Consider the following 18,495-nt stretch of genomic DNA (forward strand, 5'->3'; position numbering starts at 1 on the left):
TGAGTTCTGGCTCTGCCCTCCCAGGGCGGCCACTCAACCATTCAGGGACTCCGTTTGCTCATATGCAAAGTGGGACAACAGCCAGCACTTTCAGGGTGGCTGCAGGTTGATAAAGGAAGTGATATTTGCAAAGGTGCCTATGAGGTGAGTATTAAGATCCTGGTTCAGCTGGTTTGGCTCAGTGGATAGAGTGTTGGCCTGCGAACTGAAAGGTCCCAGGTTCGATTCCGGTCAAGGGCACATTCCTGGATTGTGGGTTCAATCCCCAATGGGGGACTTGCAGGAGACAGCGATCCATGATTCTCTCTCATCATGGATGTTTCTATCTCTCTCTCCCTCTCCCTTCCTCTGCTCAGCTCTGCCTGGGGAGGTCCACACAGCGAGGGGCCGGCTGGGGCCAGCCCTCCCTCCAACGACCGCTCAGGGACCGGGCTGGCCACGCAGAGGAAGGGCGCTGGGCCCGGCCACAGAGGCTCCGTGGTTGAGTGTCGACCTATGAACCCGGTCAGGGCACAGGCCCAGGTTGCAGGCTCAGTGCCCAGTAGGGGCCGTGCAGGATGCAGCCGATCCCCCCTGAAATCAATCCCTTCCTCTCTGAAATCAATACAAAGATATTTAGCCCTGGCCGGTTTGGCTCAGTGGATAGAGCGTCGGCCGGTGGACCAAAGGGTCCCAGGTTCGATTCCGGTCAAGGGCACGTACCACAGTTGCAGGCTCCTCCCCAGCCTGGGCCCTGGTTGGGGCTCGTGCAGGAGGCAACCAATCGATGTGTTTCTCACACATTGATGTTTCTCTCTGCCTTTCCCTCTCTTTTCCACTCTCCCTAAAAATCAATGGAAAAATGTCCTCGGGTGAGGATTAACAAAAAATAAAAAAGAAGATGATGATGATCCTGGATCAGTGTTTGCTAAGCCTTGCCCTCGGACATAAACCAAAAAATGGGGAGAAATAGAGAGCAAAGCTAAAGATGCCAAACTATGCACAATGTGGGGTGTTTGGGCGCGCGCACACGCTCGCGCGCGCGCACACACACTCACATACACATGGCCTTGTAGCTCAGCACATCTATTTTTTTTTTAATCAATTTCAGAGAGGAAGGGAGAGGAAGAGAGAGATAGAAACATTAATGATAAGAGAGAATCATTGATGGGCTGCCTCCTGCACGCCCCACACTGGGGATTGAGCCCACACCTGGGCATGTGCCCTTGACCAGAATCGAACCCGGGACCCTTCGGTCCGCAGGCCGACGCTCTATCCACTGAACCAAACCGGCCAGGGCGTCAGCACATCTTAACCTCAGCCTCTCTCGGATCTGACAACGCCCCTTCCTTTTGCCCCGGGGCCCTCGGGAGCCCAGGCTGCAGAGCTGGCATCCATCCCCTGCAGACACAGGCGTGGCTCAGCATGCCCGGGGGACATGGAAAAAAGGAAGAGAGAGAGACACACAGAGAGAGACAGCTCTTTCCAGAGCGGACGGGACAGTCGGTTACTCAGGTAAGACAAGGAGCTGAAAGCAACCGGCAGAAAGGGCAGGCTTACGGGAGACGGAGCTGTCAGGAGCCGAGTGCAACTGGTGGGCCTGATGGCAGGAGAGAAACGTGTGTGTGTGGCTGCGTGCACAGGTGCATGGGGTGTGAGTGTGCACGAGCGTGTGTGTGTGTGTGTGTGTGTGTGTGTGTGTGTGAGCGAGAGAGAGCGCGTGCACATGTGTGTGGCTGCGTGCCTGCGTGTGCTCAGGGACATCCCAGGACAGATGGGGAGAGTGATGCTCGTGAGCCTCCCCCTCCTGCACAGTCTAAGCCGTTCACGTATGACGTGAAGGACCCGCTCCCACAGGCTTTCTCAAAGCCGGGCATGGGGCGGGTGGGGGGGGGCAGGGCACTGGCTAGGCCTCCGGGGGGAGGGGGGGGCTCCGGGCCCTACCGTCCCTGTCCCGCCCCGCACGGCCCGCCAGCGCGCAGGGGAACAGAAGCCACTTCCCCTCGAGCTTCCTGAGCTCCGTGAGGTCTGTCTGAACCGCGGGCTGCCCGCCGCACCTTCCCCGGATCCCAGAGCTCCTCCTAACGAAAGCACAGAACCACTCACCGCCTGAGAGCCGGCCAGCACGGCCATCACCCCACTTTTCCTGGAATGAGCTGCCCGCACTTGCGCCCGCGGGGCCAGGAGCAGCCGGTCCCACCTCCGACCTGCTCTCACACCCTCACCCTCCCGGCTGCTGGCGAGGCTTCCAAGTTAGTCCCGCTACGTGGGCTCACCCCGAGGAAGGACGGGGAGGGCGGGGCTGGCACGGAGCAGCCCGCAGTCCCGGGATGAAAGCAGGAAGGTTGTGGCGCGAGCCCCCCCCTCCCCCCTCGCCCCAGGCCAGCCCTGCTCGCCTTCCTTCCGACTTCAGGTTTGCTGCCGGAACGCACACGGATGTCATCAAAGCCACCCCACCCGGCCGCCCAGGAGAGACCCCAGAGCAGAGGAACCCCAGCAGTTGGGGGGGGCACCGGGCTAGCCCCCCCACGGAGGCTGCGCGCCCCGAGCTCAGAGCGCCGCCACTCACGCGACTGACCTTTTCCGTGTCACATCAGATTTTCCGTTTGCCAGCAAACCAAACAAAACCGGCACACCGCCTTCCCCACCCTGCAGGGCGCGTAAACCGTCAGAATTTACGGCCGACAGGCCGGGAGTCCAGACGCGGGTAATGTCATTAAGAAGCCTGCACAGCGTCCAGATGCCGGGAGGGTCTGGGTGACAGACTCCAGGCTCCCGGCAGAGGGAAAACAAGCCGGCGCAGCCGGCGCATCCCTCTCACCCCGCCCAACAGGAACTGACCGCTTATCAGAGGGAAGCACCGAGAATCCGAGAACCAGGGTCCGGGTCCCAGGTGGCGGCTTCAGGGTCGGGAACAAACCCAGTTTAAAGAGGCGCCGCCACAGCAGGCGCGGGGAGCCCCCTCGGGCCACGTCCTGGGGATCCTGTTGTTAGAGCCATCCCCTGCCCCCAGCAGCCTGACTCAGGGACACACACCTGAGTGTCTAGACCGCGCCCCCCCCCCACGTCATTTCTGTCCCCCAGGCTGGGTCCGAGTTCGGAGCTGAGAGCCGTTTCTGATAACCTGTGAGTCAGAGGGGCCGCTCGGCGCCCTTTCTATTTAAAGATCACACAGGGCTTCCTCTCAGACACCCAGCAAAGCCTCGGCTTCTAAGAACTGGATGCGGAGCCGTCGCTTCGGCCTCACTTTCCGTCAACACGGGAGGTGCCCTGTTGACAAGCGGGTGCTTTTTCCATCCTCGCTGCACACAGGGCAGAGGTAACGGGAGAGACTGCGCCCCCCTCCCCACAGTGAACTTCACCAGTTCCCTCCTGCTGGGAGACAGGGAGGAGGCGATGGAAAATGTCGACCCGCTGGGCAGCCGCCTTCAAGTCCCGTCTGAACAAACTCCGAGGAGGGACTGTCCCCAGCAGACCCTGCTGGCAGGACCCGCCCCCCCCAATCAGCCCACCCGGGACTCTCCTGCACCATCTGCTCGGAAAGTCGTGGCTACGAGACTAAACATTCCCCCCCTGAATTGCACCGTCAGGTGAGGGAGGATGAGGCAGGGAGCCCTGCGCCCCAGCGGCCCCAGGTGGGGTGCACGTGCCTGTCTCTAACCCCCCGCCTCCCCGCAGAGCACCGTCCCGGAAGGCAGCCTGTCCTCACGGAGCAGCAATGACATGGGAAACTGCACAGGCACAGACAGCTGCACCCGAGCTCCAGGAGGCCAGAGCCCCGCTACTCACAACTGCGCTGGAGGGGTCCCTGGGCCCCCAAACTCAGCCCCCCCGCCCGCCTCTCCCTGCATCCCGCTCCTCAGAGGAGACAAGCAGCCACGTGACCAGGACAGAGCTGCCGCCTGATCAGCAGTGAGGTGGCCGTCAGAGCAGAATATTACCTTTCAGGAAGAAAATGCAAGCAGCTGGCGAGGTGGACGCCGTGTTAGAGCCGCTGGGAGCCCCGCGCCGCGGGAGCCAGGCCGCCCCCCAGGCCCCTGGAGGTCCTCCACCGCGCTCCCCATGCCCACGGCCTCAGGGCGCCGCCCATGCCTGGAGCGGGAGGGCGCCTCGAAGCCCAGAGGTCCCTGGGATGGACTGACGGACAGCCAGCGGAGGATGGGAGAGCCTGGAGCAGGGATGAAGGAGGAAGGGCCCAGAGGAAGGGGTGGGGAGAAGGAGGGAGGGAGGGAAGAGGGAGAATTGATTCTCTCTCCTCCACTGGGACCACTGTGCTAAGTTGCCATGGAGAAGGGGGAGCCGCTGGCACCGCCTGAGGCGGGCGGAGGAGCCATATGCCAGGGGGAAGGCGGCAGAAGAGCCGGTCCCCACCCTCAGTGCAGCTTCCCCCAGACCAGGCCTCTGGGCCACAGGGCCGGGCTGGAAGGGGGGCCGGCCTGACCCAGGGGGGCAAAGAGCAGCTCCCTGCCCCCGGAGGGGAGCGGGCAGGAACCTCAGGGCTGTGCACCCGGCTGGGATGCTCTCTCTATCGCCTCCCAGAGGCGGCCTGAGACCAGAGCCCCTCCCTGAGGCCGGCAAGCAGCTGGGGCCCCGTGTCCGTGTCCGGGAGGCAGGCATCTCGGACCTCCACCTGCCCCCACTCTGACCATCAGCGAGGCCAGACCCTGAGCCCGAATTCCCCATGAGGTTCAGCCACACCTGCCCCCCTCGGGAGTGCGGGTGTCCACCTACACGAGGGTTTCATGCCCAGGGCCGCCCACGCAGGGTGTGGAGGAAGATGGGGTGAGCTCTCCAGGCCGCACCCGGTCCCCCAGGTGGGCGGCGCCCCAGGCTGCTGTGGGCCAGGACTCCGGGGAGTCCCACCTGCCCGCAGCTGCTTCTATCCCAGCCCCAGCGGCAGGACTGGGCGGTGCCACCAGGCTCAGCCCACATGCCAAGCAGCAGATTGGGGGGGGGGGGCTGGAAAGAGAGCCAGTGGCCTAGGTTGGGCCTCTTTCTCCTCTTGGAGGGGCAGATCGGATCACATCTCTGCACCCCCACTGCTCATCGGGGTAAACCCACCGTCTCCCAGCGGCACAGCGGGCACAGGAAGGGACGGGGACGGGGACGGGCGTGGCTGTGGACGCGCTGTCTCCCTCGGGACGGAGCACAGCGGGCACAGGAAGGGACGGGGACGGAGACGGGCGTGGCTGTGGACGCGCTGTCTCCCTCGGGACGGAGCACAGCGGGCAGCGCTTCCCAGCTCCTGCCCCTCCTCGCGCTCACCCAGCACCAGGACAGAGGCTCGGAGCCCTGGCCGCATCCCGTCTCCCTCGGCCTTGGAAAACCGTCACCCCACGGTCCCCTCGACACTTTACGGTGAAGACGCCCAGGCAGACGGCTGACTTGAAAACACTCTGTAATGAACACCCGTCCGCGCTCACCTGGACAGCGCACCTCCTCTCCCCACACCACACCCCCGCCCCCTCCGACAGCCACCCATCTGCTCCGTCTCCATGGACTCGCCTCTCTGGACACTTCCTGCCAATGGGACCCTGCCCTGTGTGTGTGGCCTCTGTCTGGCCTCTCACTCAGCGTCCTGCACCCGAGGCTCATTCACACGGAGGCAGGTGTGAGCGCTTCCTTCCTTCTCGTGGCTGAATAACGGTCCATCGTGCGGACGGACCACACGCGTTCACCCTCAGGGGCATGTGGGTTGTTTCCGCCTTTTAGCTCTCACTCTCTCACCTTTAAAATAAGTGTCTCAGCCCGGCCGGCGTGGCTCAGTGGCCGGCGTGGCTCAGTGGCTGAGGGCTGACCTATGAACCAGGAGGGAGGTCACAGTTCAATTCCCGGTCAAGGCATAAGACCGGGTTGCAGGTTCCAAGCAATGATTCTCTCTCATCATTGATATTTCTATCTCCCTTTCCCTTCCTCTCTGAAATCAATAAAAATATATTTTTAAAGATAATCCTATATAATAAAAGTCTTATATGCTAAGTGTCCAACCATTCATTCGACCGTTTAACCAGTCGCTATGATGTGCACTGACCACCAGGAGGCAGATGCTCTGACTGGTAGGTTAGCTTGCTGTTGGGGGTCCGGCCGATCTGGACGGGGTGAGACGGGATGGACATGCCCTGGAGCCCTCCTGCACTCCCTCCCCGGCCCCCATCGTGCACCGGTGGGGTCCCTCGGCCTGGCCTGTACCCTCTCACAATCCGGGACCCCTCGAGGGAGGTCAGAGAGCCGGTTTCGCCTGATCCCCGCAGGCCAGACCGTGCACCAGGCCTCTAGTAATAAAATAAAATGGGTGTCTCAGAGCACAGTGACTTTTCCCAGAGCCCCTCCCTCCGAAGGGATTTGGTCCCAAAGGTGCAGATCCCAGAGGCCCCAAACTGAATGTGAACCCCAGTTCTGCCTAAAGCGTCGCTCCCCACTGGGTGCCCGAGCACAGGAGGGCTCCCGAAGAAGGCAGAGGTCCCAGAGTGTGTGTGTGGCCAACTACTAGGCCTCGGTCCCTCGGTCCTCAGAAGCAGCCCGCTGACCGCTGGACTCGTGTGCACGCCAACCCCACGTCCACGCTCTGAGACCCACCCTACTGTGTCCTCGTGCCTTCTGACACTCGCTGGCTGCATGACCAGCCAGTCATTTCCAACTCTCTGAGCCTCAGTTTGTTCATCCGTAAAATGGGGCAACAGTCTCAACCTCGTGGGGCTGCTCTAGAGATAGGACCAACGCTACCCAATAGAACGTTCTGTGACGACGGACGTTTCTACGCCTGCTCTGTCCAGCGCGGCCACCGCTCACCCCACGTGGCCACTGAGCACCTGAAACGGGACTGGTGTGACTGGGAAACCCAATTATTAATTTCATTTCACTTTAATTTAAAAGTAAACAGTCGTCTGGGGTTGGTGGTGATCGACCCGGACAGAGCAGCTCCGAGGACTGGGTGAGACGGGAAAGTAGGACCCAGGGCCCCGGCCACGTACCAAGCCCCTCGGTCCTCTTCCCTCACCCCTTCCCTCCCGACTTACCCCGCGGTGTCCGCGTGGTGGGGCAGCCTGGCCGCCGGGCCGCTTCCTAAAAGGTCAGAGGGCGGGGGGTCGGGCTCTGGGGGAACAAAGCCAGCTCCAGCGGGGGAGTGGGCCCAGCCGACGCCATCATGCCGGGGACCCCGAACCACTGGCCGCTCCTCCCGGCCCGACCGGCCCCAGACACCCGTTCTAGAACCCCACCTCTTGCCGTTTCCCCCAGCAACTCCTGAGGTCACCCCTGGAATGTCTGGGTGGGAGCTATAGGGTTGGAACAGACCCTCCCCACCTTTCTAAAGCGGCAGCCGGGCCAGCATGGCTCAGTGGTTGAGCGTCGACCTATGAACCAGGTCACAGTTCGATTCCCGGTTGGGGCACATGCCCCGGCTGCAGGCTCGATCCCCAGTGTGGGGCGTGCAGGAGGTGGCCGATCGATGATTCTCTCTCATCACTGATGTTTCTTTCTCTCTCTCCCTCTCCCTGCCTCTCTGAAAGCAATAAAATGTGCTAAATAAATAAATAAAGCGGCAGCAAAGGGTGGGGGTGGGGGACGTGCAGAGGGCCATTGGGCCCAGGCTGGGTTGTGGGAGGCGCTAGGGAGACCTTGACACACACACACATGTGCGCATGCACACACATGCACATATGCACGCATGCACACACATGCACGAAGCTGCCTGGGCTCCGGCAGGGGGTCTGCGCGGGAGCCGGGACCAGGGGCTAGTCCCCCCTCTCTCTGCAGGTGCACAGGGAGGCGGGGTGGAGCACAGGGCAGCAGACACAGGTGGGGCGGAAGCCGGCCCGACCCCGCCTGGCCTGCTGGGGCCCCCCCAGAAGCGACTCTGGGACAGGCCCAGGAGAGGGAGGCGGGGGCACCTCGGCACCCAACCCCCGGCCAGGGCAGGCAGGGCGGGCAGGGCGGGCCGGGCCCAGGGACGGCTGCGTGCTTCCAGGCAGCTGTGTGGCCTCCAAGCATGATCGGCAGGAACCGAATCCTGGCCCGGCCACCCCGCCCAGTCTCGCCACCGCCTGCCGAGGGGCAAAGGCAGAAGTGACGGCTGTGACTTCTGGGGAGTGGCAGCCCAGGACGCCAGCTAAGCTGACGCCGACACAGAGACCCCGCCCGCCGGACTCTGAGCTGAAGGACAGGCGGGGACACCCCCACGAGCGGCCCCCCACCCTGCAGAGCTCTTCTCGGTTCCCGTGCCCCCTGCCTGATCCCTCGCAAACCCACAAGGCGTCCTGCCTTGCTCGGCTCAGAGCCCCAAGGTGGCCTGGTCGCACCCACTCGGGGCGGAGGCCCGGAAGACTGCCCCCCCCCCCGCCTGGGCATCTGTCCCGTGTCCCCCTGCCCGGAGGCGGCTCCCCTTCCCATAGCTGCTGGGCCCCTTCTCACGACAGCCTTCCTCCCGCCCCGACTTAAGGCTTGACCCCAGCCCTGCCCTCCCGGACCCGTCTCACCCTCTCACGGCACTGAGCCCGAGACGCTATGTGCTTTGCTTTCTTCTTCTGTACTTTTTATTTTAAAAGCTGGGGTCCCGTACACACCACGGCCAACGTGCCGCCGTAGCCATGTGTAGGTGCACAGTGTGGAGGCGTTGAGTACATCACACTGTTGTGCAACCCCCGGCCAGCGCAGGCGAGGGCACCCCGTCCCGTCCAACGGCTTCCTCTTCCCCAACGGCCGCTCTGTCCGCGTCAGACACGGGCCCGCGGCCCCCACCCGCCTCCCCGCACCGGCCACTCCATTTCCCGCCTCTACGATCTGACCTCTAGGATCCTCGCTGAAGTGGTCACACAGTGTCTGTCTTCTTGTGTTTGGCTTAATTCACTTGGCCCAGCGTCTCCTAGGTTCATCCATGGTGCAGCACGTTTCTATTTGGTTGTTGTGTTTTTTTTAAGTGTCTCTTCCCCGGGAATGGGGTTCTGTGAGGGCAGGGGTCTGGGTTGGCTGTATTCACAGCTGTCTCCCCAGGGCCCTGGAGAGCTCCTGGCACCCAGCAGGCACTGCAAGCCATCTTTTAAATGAATGAATGAATGAATGAATGAATGAATGAATGAATGAACACATGAATGAAGACTATGTAGAGCAGTGGTTCTCAACCTTGGCTGCACATTAGAATCACCTGAGAATCTTTTTAAAATCCTGATTTCTGCCCAAACCGGTTTGGCTCAGTGGATAGAGCGTCGGCCTGCGGACTGAAAGGTCCAGGTTCGATTCCGGTCAAGGGCATGTACCTGGGTTGCGGGCACATCCCCAGTGGGAGATGTGCAGGAGGCAGCTGATCGATGTTTCTCTCTCATCGATGTTTCTAACTCTATTTCTCTCCCTTCCTCTCTGTAAAAAATCAATAAAATATATTTTAAAAAAATAAATAAAAATCCTAATTTCTGGGCCTCATCCTCCGGAAATTCTGTTTCTTTGTTACTAATGTTGTGGCCCCACCCCATCACAAAGCTTTAGGAGCCTGCCCTGGAGCCCCAGGCCCACCGCCCAGAGGGGTGACCTCACTCAGCCCCCCACTTGGTGGTGGACGTCCCCCCCAGACGCGGCACATCCAGGGACGGATGAACACATGGACACAGAGTCCCCAGCGGTGACGCAGCAGCGTGCCCGGAGCCTCCGGGTGGCTGGGCACAGGGCGTGGCAGGGAGGGCAGCCGGGGTGAGCCAGGGCTCTGCCCACGGAGCGGGGAGACCCGCACCCAGCAGGCGGGTGGGTCCCGGGCGGCCCCTGCCTTTCACCTCTCCACATCCTGCCTGGCTATTTATAGCCGCCTCCTCTCTGAACGCTCATTTACTCCTGTTTCTGGGCCAGATGCGCTTGGAAAAGCAAAGTGAGGCGCGCCCCTCGGCACACACAGCGAGCGTGAAGGGGCGACAGCACCCCAGCCCGGCCACCCCGCCCCAGTCAGGGGCACCCGGGGGCCACTGCGAGTCTCAGGTGCCGCACCCCTGCCGCACCGGGTGCCCCAGGGCAGGAGGCGTCCCCGGGAGGGCGGAAACCCAGCCAGACCTCCGCTGGGTGCGGGAAGACGGTGACCCCAGAAGAGCCCAGATCACCCCCGGCACCTCCCGGCTCCGGGAGAACAGGCTGGGGCAGTGGGAGAGCAGCTGCACCTTTAAGTGATGTGGCTTATAGATACGAAACCATTTGCCTGTGAGATGTTTGCGAGTTTGGTTATTTTTAGGGTGAACCCAGTTGCCTCCTCTTGGAACCGGATGAAGTCCAAGAGGCACGTAGTCCGTTTTCCCAGACGCGGCCTGGTCCCGTGTCCCGTGTCCCTGGGAATGAGGGCTCGTGCGTGAGATCTGGGCTCGTGGGCAGCAGGGCCCCCCTCCCCCAGAGAGCGCCCCCAGGGGCCGAGGCAGGTTTGCTGGCTTCTCTAAGCTGCTGCTGACATCGCGGTGGCCGCCCTCCTGGGTCCAGAAAGAGCCCCCCCGCCCCCACGCGGCTCCCCGGGCTGCCTCCGCCCATGCCAGGCCCCGGCTAATGGGACGCTCTGGCTGACATATTTCTAGAACGAGCGGCAATTAGAGCCGACGTTCGCTTCCCCTCCCCCTCCCCCAAACAGGAATAAATCAGTTCTACCAATTTCCCAGCTAATGATTTCCTCCATTAAATTAAAAAGAAGAAGAAAATGTTTTTTTAAATGGATTACCAGCCCTGTGCTTTCAGAGGCCATGTGACCTGTCAGCGTCCTGATACATCAACGTCTCTTAGTTAATGAATAAATAAAAAGTCACAGGCTAAGAGCCGCTCCCCCCCCCACCTCCCGCCCCGGAGAGTCTGGCACAGGGTGCGCGAGGGTCAGCTCCGGGTCGGCTATGGGAAGCCAGCCTGACGGGGCCAGAGGGAGCTGGAGAGTCAGTGTGAGATCCATTCCACAGATGGGAAAACCGAGGCGGAGATGGGACGCACCTCAGCACGCAGCCCAGGACCCACGGGTGAGCCGTGTCGGAGAGGCCTGGATGGGACGGGGCCTTGATGGGCAGGTGCGCCCACCTGGAGACATGCAGCCTCTGGGCACAGGGAGGGCTGAGGCCCTTCCCCCAGGACCTGGGCTTCTCTCCCTCTTTTGTTCCCGTGCAGCTCTGGGGACAGGGACGGGGACGGGGACAGGCGTGCAGGACGAGCACCCTGTGTTTCTAAAATGTCCACCCCGCCCCCCGCCATTGGCAAACACATTCACACTTTAAAGAGGCATATTTCGAAAAGTGTAACCCTTTCAGCGTATTTTCTAGCTTTTCTGTAATAAAAGGCCAACAGTAGGTGAACTTGAGACTTGTCAAGCAATCAGTGTTTAACAGCTGAAACGAGTTAATCTGATCCTCTCCCATGACTAAGGTTTTTTTCCTTTCAATAAGCGTTACCTCCCAGAAACGTGCGTTTTAAAAGATGGCCGAGGTGAGAGTTTTAGAAGAACACCAGGTGCTTGTATTTTTAAAAATAATAATAAAATAAAAATAAACTTTAAAAAGAAAAATAATGAAATGTCCACCCCCTGCCCGGCGGTTGTGGTTCAGTGGTTGAGCATCAGCCTATGAACCAGGAGGTCGCGGTTCGATTCCCGGTCAGGGTACAGGCCTAGGACACGAGTCGATCCCCAGTAGGGGGCGTGCAGGAGGCAGCTAATCGATGTTTGTCTCTCATCAATGATGTTTCTATCTCTCTCTTCCTCTCTGAAATCAATAAAACCATATTTTTAATGTCCACCCCCAAGAGCAGGGAGGAAGCTTGAAAGCATGATGCCAGGTGAGAGGAGGCAGGCACAAAAGGACCCATGTTGTACGAGTCCAGGCACATGAGGCCCCCAGAACAGGCAAAGTCAGAGGCAGAAAGAACAGAGACGGGGGAGGGGGAGGGGAAGTTGTTATTAATGGGAACTGGGGGGAGTCCACTCTCCGAAACGCTATTTGAAGGGCTGACAGCATCACGTGACGTTTGGAACTCTTTCTGTCTGATCCCTGACGCATGTCGGCTCCTAACGAACAGCTCGGGAGCTCCGGGCCCCCAGCAGGCAGGAACGCCAGGGCCTTCAGAGAAAGCCAGCCTCACCAGTGAGGATCCCCTGGGTCCCAGATGGCTTACCAGACCCCGAAGAGCAGGCAGAGGCCAAGAGGCTGCCTCGGGGCCTCTGCACCTGCTGTGCCTGCGGCCTGGAACGCATTTCCCCGGGTGTCACATGACTTGCTTCCTCCGTTTAAGCTTCTCTGACCACCCGACAGTCAGAAACATGCAGGGGAGGTCCCGGGGGCCAGGTGGGGAGGCCGTGTGTATTCATGGTAAGCCAGCAGCCCCCGGCCATTCTGGGCTGCAGAGAGGCAGCTCATGGGAGGGCGGACAGATCCCAGCTCCGTCGTTATCAGCTTGGGGGGGGGGGGGCTGGGCAAGTCCCCTCACCCCTCCAAGCCCCAGTTCTCTCCTACAAAACGGGGTGAAATGGGCTCTTTTGAGGATGGTATGAGATGACGAACGTATGGGGGTTAGCGTGTGGCTGGGACATGGTCCAAGTGGCCAAATGGTCTCCCAAACACGCAGGCACATTCCTTCACAGAGGATCCGCGGTCAGTGATCCCCGGCACCTCCCAGAAGGACAGGCAGCTCCAATCACGGTCCAGGCCCCGGGTCCCAGGAGGAGGCAGGGGATGGGGCCTGCAGGCTCACGGCCTGCGGAGAGGGAATTGAGTTCATCCTTTTCGTCCCCGATTTGCACAGGAGGAAACTGAAGCACAGAGAGGTAGGCGACTTGCTCCAGGTCACACAGCCCCGAGGGGACTCAAACCTCGGTCACTCGGCTCCAGGGTCTGAGCCGGTCCTCCACGTTTCATAAAGTGTCTCAACAGAAATTCGGAAGGAAGGGAGGGAGGGAGGGAGGAAAAGAGGGAAGGAAAAAAGAAAAAAGGAAGGGAGGGAGGGAGGGAGGGAGGGAAGGAAGGAAGGAAGGAAGGAAGGAAGGAAGGAAGGAAGGAAGGAAGGAAGGAAGGAAGTCAGGCACGGAGAGGGCCGTGAGCACGCACGGGGAAGGGCAGGTCCCCAGCTTCCGCAGCTCCAACATCTGGATAACGTGAGGCTCTGGAAGCTGGCGGGGGGGGGGGGGGTGCAGAGGGGTGCGGGGGGGCGTCTCTGAGCAGGGCCCTGGGGAAGCCCACGGCAGAGTTGGATCGGCCGGTTCCCCTCAAAAGCCTCGAGGTCAGGCCCGAGATCTGTTCGCTCAGCCCAGCTGTGCTGGTCAGCACCCCGTGTGCAGTTAACTCCCTCAGAGTCGGAACCGGGCTGGGGCACAGGAGGGGGTACAAAGCCTTCCCAGGGGACACCTGGAGGCCACACCCACCCGGGGCCAGACCTGGGGGGCCCTGCACACTGGCGGGTACTCTGTGTGATGGCTAAAGAGCTAGTGACCCCCCCTGGCTGGTTTGGCTCAGCGGATAGAGCGGCGCCCTGCAGACCGAAGGGTCCCGGGTTCGATTCTGGTCATGGGCACATACCTCGGTTGCAGGCTCCACTCCGGCCCAGGCCCTGGGTTGGGCTCATGCAGGAGGCAACCAATCAATGTTTTCTCTCATTGATATTTCTCTGTCTTTCCCTCTCTCTTCCACTCTCTCTAAAAATCAATGGAAAAATATCCTCGGGTGAGGATTAAAAAAAAAGTAACCGACTGACTCTCTCTCAAGGACGACCATTTCTCTCTACACGAGCATCTGAAGAAAATCTACAAGCCCCTAATTAACGGCTCTGAGGCCACTGCCACAGACTTCTAACCAGCCGTCTCCTTCCACAGGCAAACAAGGGAGCATTTTAAAATGTAAGTGCAGCCGGCAGGTGTGGCTCAGGGTAGAGCATCGACCTACGAACCAGGAGGTCACGGTTCGATTCCCAGTCAGGACACAGTCCCCAGTGTGGGGCGTGCAGGAGGCAGCCGATCGATGATTCTCATCATTGATGTTTCTCTCTCTCCCTCCCTCCCTCCCTCTCTGAAATCAATAAAAAAATATTTAGATATTTTTTAAAAAGATAGCTGGTGGGTGTCCACAGAGACCTGGAGACTTGCGGGGGGGGGGGGGGGCGTTCTGTGAGTGGAGAAACGGTTTTTATTCCTCACCGAGAACGGAAGGACTTGGGCCTGAATGGCCTTCATGAGGCTCCTGGCTCTGACCGCTCAGTCTGTGCAGGCGCCCGAACTAGAGAGCAGTGCTGGCTTCTCACTCACACAATTCTTTTTCTCTGTTTTGTTAATGCTCGCCAAGGATATTTCCCCATTGATTTTAGATAGAGTGGAAAGGAGAAAAAGAGGGAGAGACAGACAGACATCAGTTACCTCCCCCATGTGCCCCACTGGGTGGGGCTCTGGGGTTGAACCTGCAGCCCAGGTTCAGTGCCCTTGCCAGGAATCGAACCCTGGAACCTTCAGTCTGTGGGCCAACACTCTAACCCTGAGATACACAGGTTAGAGCAGGGGTCCTCAAACTACGGCCCGCGGGCCACATGCAAATACAAATATTGTATTTGTTCCCGTTTTGTTTTTTTACTTCAAAATAAGATAGGTGCAGTGTGCATAGGAATTTGTTCATATTTTTTTAAACTATAGTCCGGCCCTCCAACGGTCTGAGGGACAGTGAACTGGCCCCCTGTTTAAAAAGTTTGAGGACCCCTGGGTTAGAGGGTGACTTACACAATTTTTTTTTAATATATTTTATTGATTGATTTTTTTTTTTTTTTACAGAGAGGAAGGGAGAGAGATAGAGAGTTAGAAACATTGATGAGAGAGAAACATTGATCAGCTGCCTCCTGCACACCTCCTACTGGGGATGTGCTCACAACCAAGGTACAGGCCCTTGACCGGAATCGAACCTGGGACCCTTCAGTCCGCAGGCCGACGCTCTATCCACTGAGCCAAACCAGTTACGGTGACAATTTTTTTAAATATATATTTTTATTGATTTCTGAGAGGAAGGGAGAGGGAAAGAGAGATAGAAACATCAATGATGAGAGAGAATCATCGATCGGCGCCTCCTGCATGCCCCACACTGAGGATCGAGCCCACAACCCGGGCATGTCCCTGACCGGGAATCGAGCCGTGACCTCCTGGTTCATAGGTCGATGCTCAGAGGTTGATGCTCAACCACTGAGCCACATAAGCCGGGCAATTCTTTCCCGGAAGGCACAGTCAGGGCCACACACTCCCCCCTTTGTTCTAGTTATCAATGCACACCCACGGATGCATGCACACACCCACGGACGCGTGCGCACATGACAGTGCTCACGTGGCCAGGTTAGCGCCTGTGGTTCACGTGAGCAAATGTGTTTATCTTCCCGTCACACGACACTTTCCCAGTCAGGTTGTTTTCGGGTGCTGGAGCTCACAGCACCAGCATTGGGGTGAGGAGGGGTAGCCCCTTTTGCAGCCGGCTGACTCGGAGGCTTGGAGAGGGAACCCCGGGTCATGGGCTGAGCCTGATTAAAGGCCCCTCATGCTCTCCCCTGCCCCGGCTTCCAGGATGTCATCCACGCTCCTTAAGGGGCGCATATAGCACCCCCCACCTGGCTCCTGGCCTGGGCTCAGCCTGACCCTCCCAGCTCAGCCCCTAGCCTGGCCAACAGGATCCTCCTGCCTCTGTGCCTTTGCTCAGGCTGTTCCCCACGCCCGGAAGGCCCCTCCCCTTTAGTCCCATCCCCACCTCTCTTCTGAGTGAGCTGGGCATCCTACAGGATCCAGCTCCAGTGCCAGGCCCCTGGACCTCCCTCCATGGGCTCCGGGCCCCAGGAGACGCCTGTCCCCCACCCCATCCCCCAGGGCTTGGCAAGTGCCTTGGGCACTGAACTGCCTATTGATTCCATCCCGTCCGGGACCAATGGGATCCTGAGAGGGAGGCCGGGTGCTCAGAGCCCACACTGGGGCTGAGTGAGCCCCCACACGTGCACCTGCTCGAGGAGCCCCGAGGTCCCCTTTGTCCCTGCAGCCCTGAAGGCTAAGTCCGAGCGGCTGGCGGAGTTCCCGCGGCACAGCTGCCTCTCCTGGCCCAGACAGCAGGCGCCCGGGCATCGCTCATGCAGGCAACCCGAGTGAGTGTCTCTCTCCCTGCACGGCCGGCCGTGCACACTCCCGCTCCTGGCCTTTGTTAATGAGGCCGCGGGAGGGACCACAGGAACACGCTTCCCCCGACATGACGGTGACGGCACAGCGACAGTATGATTCACGGGGAGGTGCTCGCCAGCTCACTGACTTCTATCCTTTTCCTCGAGACGGGTCCTCGCTCAGCGCCAGCCCCGGGGTCGGCTCCCGCCTGGGAGGAGGCAGTCAGGAGCGGGAAGGGGTGAGAGGGAAGGGGAGAAGTAAAGACAGGCAAGGAGAAGGATCCGGAAGCCAGGGCTCCCTCCCTGCAGCTCCAGCCTAAACAAGGGCCGCTCTGCAGCCCGCCTGGCTGAGCAGTGAGGACCGGGGACCCGCAGGTAAAGAAAGCTGCGCTTTGACCGAGGGGGCGGGGGTGGTGGATCCAGGCAGCGCGGGAGCAGAACAAGGAGACAGGCGTGGACACAGCTGCCTGCAGGCCGAGGCCTGGGCACCCCACAGTCACCCCGGCCCAGCCCGTCTGCGGCCCTCTCTGCAGCAGAAGCCCGGCCTGGAGAGGCTGGGAGCTGAGGACGCTGGCCTGTCCCTCCGCACAGCTGTCCCCAGGACTCCTGCTGGGGCCACAGGCGTCCCCTTTACAAGCTGCGAACAGGGCGACGGGGAGTCACTCCCAGCATCCTGCCCCGTGCAAGGTCCGGCGGCTCAGCTTCCTGTCCCCCTCTCCGCAGCCCCTGCTCGGCCAGCCGCCCCCAGGCACGGTGCGTGGCGAGGAAACCTGTCCTTCTGCACTCGGCACGGCTGGGCAGACTTTTTAAGGCCACACGCCTGTCCGCGCCCTCCCCGGTGCTGCCCGCCTGCCCGCCCGCCACCCCTGGGGCTTCTCAATCATGTCTATATTTATCCCTGAAGCCGTTGGGATCACGGCAAGGCCAGAAACAGCCTTGGAGACATTTCACGTGAAGATGACGGACAGGTCCCCAGCGCCTGGCAGGCCTCACCCCTGCACCTGCCGCCTGGCACTGGGTAACGGGGAACAGCTGGAAGGGGCTGGGAAGGCGCCGGAGCCAGATGGGAACAACATAATCCCTCCCCCCCCACTGGCCGCGGCCTCTGTAGTGACGCAGCTGACAAGTCCAAGACATGTGTGCCAGCTGCCGGCTGCGGGGACGCGGGAGGGAACATGGTCGCCTGAGGGCACCGGCCTGCTCATCCGCTGGGAGACAGAGCAGAGACTCAAAGGGAGCGGGCACGAGGGCGCCCCGATTCCTGGGCACACGCTCACAAAAGCAGGTCACTGGCACCAAGGCTGAGCACCTGGAGGCGGTGCAGGGTGCGGCGGACGTGCACACTGGGTCTCCGCTTACCTGGCCACTTCCCACCTCCTGGAAGGGCGGACGACCCGGAGGTAACCTGGCCGGTCAGGGACCTTAGGGGACCGGGTGCCACTCCTGCTCCTCAGTGGCCTGGATGGGAGCTGCCCGTCTGGGAGGGGCAGACACTTATTAGAGCAGCTGGTGCATTAGTAGAGGAAGGCACAGGGTGCAGTGGAGCCGAGAAGGCAGCAGCTGACTGCCTCATGGGGCAGATTTCACAGGAAACGGGCCATTTCTGCGGGGCTTTGAAGGATGTGTAGGAGTTTACCAGGAGAGAAGCAGGGAAAACTCTGGACACTATCTCCAGGAATCAGAGGGACTGTTCTGGGCAGGCTCATGGCTCAGGAAGTGTGAGGAGGAACCAAGCAACGAAATGACCCCGGGAACACTAATGGGCCCGGGAGGTGGGGGCATCCGCTCATCGCCCTTGCTTCCCGGTGCCGCCTCGCCAGGCAAGATGAGGTTATAGACGCGGCTCCGTGAGTGCACATCCAGGGGAAAGAACAGGGAAAACTCAAGCGGCGGGCTGTTCATTAGAACCGGGGAAAGGCAGACATGGGGCAGAGGGAGAGGAAGGTGGCCGGGAGACGGGGGGGGGGGGGGGGCGCGGGGGGGACCTGCCAGTGGGCAGAGCTCCAGAGGAGCCCCATCCAACCACCCTGAGACTGCGCTGCCCCCTTGTGACCTCGCAAAGGCTCAACCCTGCCAAGCCCGGAGTGAGAGTGTGCTGGCTGGGCACCCTCGAGCCACATGTGTGAACCCCAACAAGTGCCCCGGGCAGGGACCAGAAACAAGGGCAGAGACACACAGCTCCCGCACCCGGGTGAAAACGAGGGATGCTCTCGGGACGAGCGCGCCACCTAAGCCAACACGCCAGCCCTGGGAGCGGGCACGGAGGCTCCTGAGAAGGGACACAGAGTGCCGGGCTCCTCGGCGGCAGAGGGAGGCCCTGAGCCTGTGAGGAAGGGGGAGCCCGCCTCCGACGCCGAGTCTCACGTCATCAGAAAAAGAGCTGCGGCCGGGAGAGGTCAGCGGGCTGGGGGAGCGCAGGGGACCAGC

At 60.7% G+C, this 18,495-nt stretch overlaps 1 protein-coding gene across 10 annotated transcripts in view; it reads right to left on the reverse strand.

Moving 5' to 3' along the window:
• The window catches only part of PITPNM2 (phosphatidylinositol transfer protein membrane associated 2), a 99,956-nt gene that overhangs the window by 49,806 nt on the left and 31,655 nt on the right, over window positions 1-18,495 (reverse strand). Inside the window, exon 1 of one of the 10 annotated variants that reach the window (XM_059676375.1) lies at window positions 3,921-4,133. The exons of 7 other annotated variants lie outside the window; for them this stretch is intronic. The gene's annotated coding sequence lies outside the window, so the exon portion shown is untranslated. Of the gene's footprint in view, window positions 1-2,085; window positions 2,215-2,557; window positions 2,772-3,920; window positions 4,134-18,495 lie in introns of those variants that run through there. 2 more of the 10 variants (XM_059676373.1, XM_059676374.1) reach the window with 2 other exon arrangements.

This window comes from Myotis daubentonii, chromosome 19, assembly GCF_963259705.1.
Source record: "Myotis daubentonii chromosome 19, mMyoDau2.1, whole genome shotgun sequence".
Taxonomy (NCBI): Eukaryota; Metazoa; Chordata; class Mammalia; order Chiroptera; family Vespertilionidae; genus Myotis; species Myotis daubentonii.